Source organism: Mauremys reevesii, linkage group 7, assembly GCF_016161935.1.
Source record: "Mauremys reevesii isolate NIE-2019 linkage group 7, ASM1616193v1, whole genome shotgun sequence".
NCBI classification, from domain to species: domain Eukaryota; kingdom Metazoa; phylum Chordata; order Testudines; family Geoemydidae; genus Mauremys; species Mauremys reevesii.
The window spans coordinates 45,210,773-45,216,772 of record NC_052629.1 but is presented as its reverse complement, the minus strand read 5'-3'; the positions used below and the strand labels follow the sequence as shown (position 1 = coordinate 45,216,772).

At 38.8% G+C, this 6,000-nt stretch overlaps 1 long non-coding RNA gene across 1 annotated transcript in view; it reads left to right on the top strand.

Annotated features, from left to right (window-relative positions):
* Positions 1–4,722: 4,722 nt before the first annotated feature.
* LOC120409047 overlaps positions 4,723–6,000 on the top strand; it is a 44,379-nt gene continuing 43,101 nt past the window's right edge. Inside the window, exon 1 of the long non-coding RNA XR_005601080.1 lies at positions 4,723–4,849. This is a non-coding gene — a long non-coding RNA (uncharacterized LOC120409047). The remainder of the gene's footprint in view (positions 4,850–6,000) is intronic.

Genomic DNA, 6,000 nt, shown 5'->3' with positions numbered 1-6,000 from the left:
AATTCTAGCTTTGATTTATGAAGATGCTTGTTCTCTAGTCAAATACTGAAAATCATTTTTAATATTTGTGAATGACTAAATTTTGAAGAAATACATGCAGCCTAATTGGATTTTGCAAAAAACTAATTACAAAAAAAAAAGTTTCATCTTCACTTTAAAATTCTTCTGTTTTTCAGTATATCTTCATATAGGATTTCTACAGAGAACCATGAATCCTCTTCTTTACTGTAATTTAAAGGTTTGCAACTTCTAGTATATAACTATAGCAATAACAGAATAGAAAGATCTATTTTCTTTTAATATTATTCAGGGTGATATCAACAAATTGCCACCAAGGTGCAGGAGAACATCTAATAATTCAGAAAGCAAAGTCGTTGGTTGTTGGCTTGTTAAGCCTTTTCCATTTTAAAGGAAAGAGAAATTGACATTGTGGTGGGTTTGAGTGACAGTCCAAACACAACACTCCAAGGCAGAGATGGCTTTCCATGTTCTTAATTACTTTGTTTATAATGTCCATTTCAGAGGATATGACCAAACTCTGGACTAGTGAGTCAGTTACAGTTGTTAACAGCTAAATTTGAAAGATTAGAATATATAAAAACAAAACTTCTCTAATGATCTGAGGCTCTCCTCTGGATTTCATAATTGTACCATGCATATATATATTTTTAGCTCATCCTAATTGTCTAAAATATATTTCTAGAAATAAAAGGAAATTAGCTAATAATGTAGGTACAGAATAGACACTTTTGTATTACAGTAACCTTAGGAGATTGATTCTCACATGCATACACACACATGATTGCAAGAGAGACTGTGAAAAACTTCTCACTGTCCTGCTGCACTGACCTTCTAAGATTCATGAGGCTGTGACAGGCTGGCTCAGTGGAAATGCTGCCCAGGCCTCTCCCAGTCTCTAAGGGTCATGTTGGCCAATAGGTCCACGAAACAACAAGCGTGGGATATACTAATTTCTTGGTGCTATTTTGGAGAGGGTACAGGCATTGAAATGACTGTCCAGCTGTGGCACATATAGCTATAACAATGTGCCAACCAGCCTCAAGGGAGAGCTGCAGTTTGTGTCAGCTGTGCACAATGAAGGAGCAACATGCTGTTTGGTGTGAGGTGGAGAGAAGGTAAGAAGAACACCTAACAGGGAGGAGGAAGGTCTAGCTGAGGTTGAAGCTGCCCATCTAACTAAATAGAGCTGGCTCTGTGAAAAGGACTACAAAAAGTTTTTTAACTGGTGGCACAGAAAATCTTAGGACTGTTGAGTGTTTAGGTTGTTCTGGGTATAATGAGCCCCTCCTCTGTAAAATGCTTTGAAAACTAGGGATGAAAGCTCAATGTTGCTACTATTAATATTATCCAGCCCAGCTCCCTGAAAGCTAGACTAAGGATCCCACTTGGAACTGACAAAATCTCGCAATGCCTCCAAAAATATCTCAACTTTGCTAGACCCAGCATTCTCCCAGTTACTCGACTTTGAGGCTGCCTGGGAAGGAAGGTCCCAAAAAGTTTGTGACCTCACCTGTCCTGTTGTTTTCAGGGGTGGCTGGATAGCTAGTTCTCCTTCCTGAGGCCTTAGAGAGGGTCATATTTGTGTGCTCAAGCAATCTGAGGAATGAGGTCTCTGCCCTTAACTGATTCTGCTTTTCTGGGCCTGTGGCAGTATAGCCTTTGTAGGTGGTGGAAATTTTTTAATGAGAATACCTTGCTGGGTTAGCTTTTCTTCAGGTCACAGGAAAGTCTGTGTATATTTTGTAGCAGTGACATCCCAAAATGGTTGTAGATGGAGGTGCAAGCGAGGAGCGTCTCTGGAGCCTGTTGAAGGTAGAGCCTGGCAGCCTCATCCACTGCTTGTAGATTCATTCCAGCTACTAGTGAGGGACTGGGTAAATGGTACTAGTTTTCCACTTCCTTTACCTGATTTCCTTCCCCCAAACTCCAGCTATCAATAACATCTCAGAGCCTACTCCTGAAAATTCCTGGTGAGGATTCCTGCTACTGGCAGAAAGGTCAGGTATCCTGATAACAAAGTGAAGGGAACAAAGAGGAAGCACTTATGGATAAGTAAACAAGCTTTCAGTGTCAAGTATCAGAGGGGTAGCCGTGTTAGTCTGGTTCTGTAAAAGCAGCAAAGAATCCTGTGGCACCTTTTAGACTAACAGACGTTTTGCAGCATAAGCTTTCGTGGGTCTCTTGCATCCGACGAAGTGGGTATTCACCCACGAAAGCTCATGCTGCAAAACGTCTGTTAGTCTATAAGCTTTCAGTGCTTTTCCTGAATACAGCACAATCACTGATCCTTCTAAAGTTTAATCCATCGCTAGACACGTATCCATATCACCATTGCCAGTAACCCATGACTAGATGGATGTCCACATCATTATTGCTAGCCTCACTGGAAGTCTTAGCAAAGAGGCTAAACACAGGTCACAGGTACTGAAATATTACAGGCACTCAGAATATGGAAGCTGGTTTCTCCTGGCAAAAGCACAGGAGAAGGACCCAAAGTAGGAAGGGGCTAAGAAGAAGACACTTCCCCTTTTTAATTCCTTCTGACAGTATATTAAAAAAAAACCTATTCCATGGTGTAGTAAAGAGACCACCAATGCCACTGCAGTTAGAGGGAGCAGGGTGATTAGAGATTCAAGCAGATGGTTACCTAGGTAACACAAATGCCTGTTTCTTTCCCTAGGTCCATGTCTCTTCTCTCACTTTTCTTGATACCTGTGGCTGTCAATACTGAGAAATTCTCTCTAGGCTATTTTCCAACAGGCAGATCACCAGGCATGTGGAAGAGAGCACCAAGTAGCTTTTTCTTACCTTTCCTGATATTTCACGGGGTGGGTAACCACCACATACCCTCTTATTAATAGAACAGTTTGCAATTTGATACCAGATATGAGTAGTACCAAGCATACAGGGATGTAGGGGGAAGATGAATTTTTATTTGAAATATCCAAAGAATTTGGGGGTGGGGCAGTAAATCCCTGCAGATATTCAAAATTTCCACAATTGCTATTGTTCCAGGTGATCTTTGTACAATTTCTCACTGTGAAAAATATCTTAGACTTGACTCGTGGCTGAAAAAGTACAAGTATCAGATTACAATAGGCATTAAAGTTAAATATTGTGGTTGTTGGTCATTCTCACCTATTTGAGAGGTTACTTGCATTTTTAGCAGAGATGGTGCTGAAGTTAAATCCCAGATTCAAACATCCCTAATTTGTGTTTGAAATCTAGATAAAATCTCTGCAGTTAGTCAATCTATATTTTTAAGTAATAAACAATATTTTTCAAACTAAAAAATTTAGTGGAACATCAGGAAGTCAACTTACATCTATTTGTTAGGGAATTAATGTTCTTTCATATCATTCTTTTCCCATGAGATGCACAGTTGTTCATATAATCTGTAACCAACAAATAGTTTGTGACATATTGTGAGCCATATGTTATCAGAAAAACCACAATGCCTAACCTTATAGCCATCAATTAAAGATAATTTTTTGCATTCACATATTAATAAATTTTGCTTATACAAGTAACATACTGATAAAATTCTAACAATTTTCAATGTTTCAAGTTTACTTATCACTGTTATGCACATGTGTTTTCACTGCACTTTGTTTAGGTTTATGACCTGCAAATGTCATGTTAAAGTCTAATCTTTTTGCATTTGGCAACATTGCTTAAATTCTACATCAGATATTGAGAGTGAACGGTCAATGTGCTAATGAGTAGGGCTGGCTGGGAAAAAAAAAGAATTCCGTTTTTCTGAATGATTTTGAGGTTGCTAAATATTTCTCATTCTGATGCAGAACAGAAACTAGACCTTTCAAATTGTTCACAAAAAGGCTCATCCCATAATAGCCTGGTGTTTGGGGACTCACCTAGAATGTCGGATTCCCAGGTTCAAGTTCCTTCTCTACGTGATTCCACTGGGCAATTGGCTATTCAGGGGCAGGGATTTCTCTTTGACCAGAAATTCTGTACCAGACCTAAAACTTTCCTAATGAAAGTTTCATCAAATTCAATATGTTTCTGCAAATAGTTTTGGTTTTGACAGACAGTTGTTCTTTTAAATAATAATAAAAGAAAACTGAAAAATTTGCGACTTGTTTAGAGTTGATAAAACAGATGTACAGCTCCTGCTTTATTGTCAGAGCAAACTATCATTAGTCACATTCTCTTATCTTTGCTCCACATAGCACAGTCAAGATTGGAAGTTGTTATGATTTGCACTCTTCTTCCACAACTAATTCAGATAGCATAAGACAAAACAAATTCATAATGCCATTTTGTCTGGGTCACTTTGGTCTGTTTGCATGTGAGAGGAAAAATAGATTCAAGCTACTAAACTAAGAAATGAGATAGAAGTTGAGGTATCTTTGGGTGGAAAAAGGTATCTCTCAATCCAGAAAAAGATACCCTAGATGTTAGATGTCTATTAACTAGAATGTGGGTCAGATGAGTCAAAGTAGATCAGTATAATCAGTCCCTGGTATTTTTTGAGATAGAACCTCATTAAGAGTGTTCATAAAGTCTTTTGCTGTCTCTCTCTGCTTTTGCCACCTCCACAGGTTTCTTCCTACTCTCAGCTCCTCTGAGACTTAAGATTCCTGCAGAAGCTCTTCTCCTGGAGAGCCCACAGGAACTTGTGAGTAGGACACTGTAAACTCCCTGACAGCATCCCCTGTTTAAGCCCACAGTGGAAATCCTATCAGAAATTAATGTTGCTTTAAAACACGATTAACTTTTACCTGACCGCTCTGTGGCTACTTTGGTACAGATACTGGAGGATTCAGTCAGTGGCTTCACTGAAGGAACTGTGCTGACAAACAGGGTGAGTGTTGCAAGCAGAAGCCTCTCTGTCTCCATTGTTCCTCTTCCCACCAGTGTATCTCCAAGCTCTACAGGCTTTGGATGCAACATGCCCTGTTTCCTCAAGGTCCCCCCCAGAATCCTCACCCAAAAATAGGCAACTCGGTAAGGAAAGCCTTTTCTGGCCTCTCTTCTTCCACTTTTATGGGAAGGGAAGACCTCACCTGACTTTTTATAGTGAAAACCTTGCTTTTTTAAAAAAAATATATTGGCTAATAATCCTGCTAACAACTTTAGTTTCGTTTGGAGACTTCCCTTCTGGGGATATGACTGATGAAATGATTAAATGGAATCTTAATATTATTTGGTTTAAGTTCAGATGTGTTCTGCCTAGAAAGTGGAGAACTTGCAATTCATCATTTAGAACTTCAAGGGTCCTACATGTGGAGTAAGGATTTTCAAAAACAATGTTTGTAATGCTACTCCCTTTGAAATCAATGTATTTTTACCATTGACTTCTGTGGTAGAGATGTTTGGTCACTGGGGAGTCTTGCAGAATCTTAAGGTTTGATTCTCATTCTGCCTGAAGAGACAGGATTGTAACTATTTCAAATCAACTTCGACCTGATCCACAGCTCCCTGAAGTCAATGGAGAGGCTCCTATTGACATTAGTGGGCTTTGGAATTGCATTGCTAATGAACTGGTTGTTAGAAAAGTTAGCACTTGCGGATGAACTAGGTTTCCTTAGGTTAGTGAATTCTGTCTCATCCTACTATTTAAAGTTCACACTCAAAGTCACCATATAGGAAGCCTACATCTGAATTTTTCTGTTTATAAAGCACTACATTTAGAATATTGTTCTGATTATTCAGGGACTAGAAATCCCCATTCTGCTAGCAGCAATAATGGAATTGCTATATTAATGTTGTTTAATAAAATATCGAGCTTTTTTCAAAATGAGTCAATCAGATTGGACTGAGAGTCACGATGACTTATTTTGTTGTTCCAACAAACAGGAAATAAAACCTGAATCATGCCGTGGGTGTATCAACAAACATGTAAAGGTGCTGAGGGATTTGTTTATTTGAAAGATAGTTAACATGCTTCCTGGAAAATAATTACACCACTAAAAAGTAATAACAGGGGCCTTAAATAACTTGACAGAACAAAGA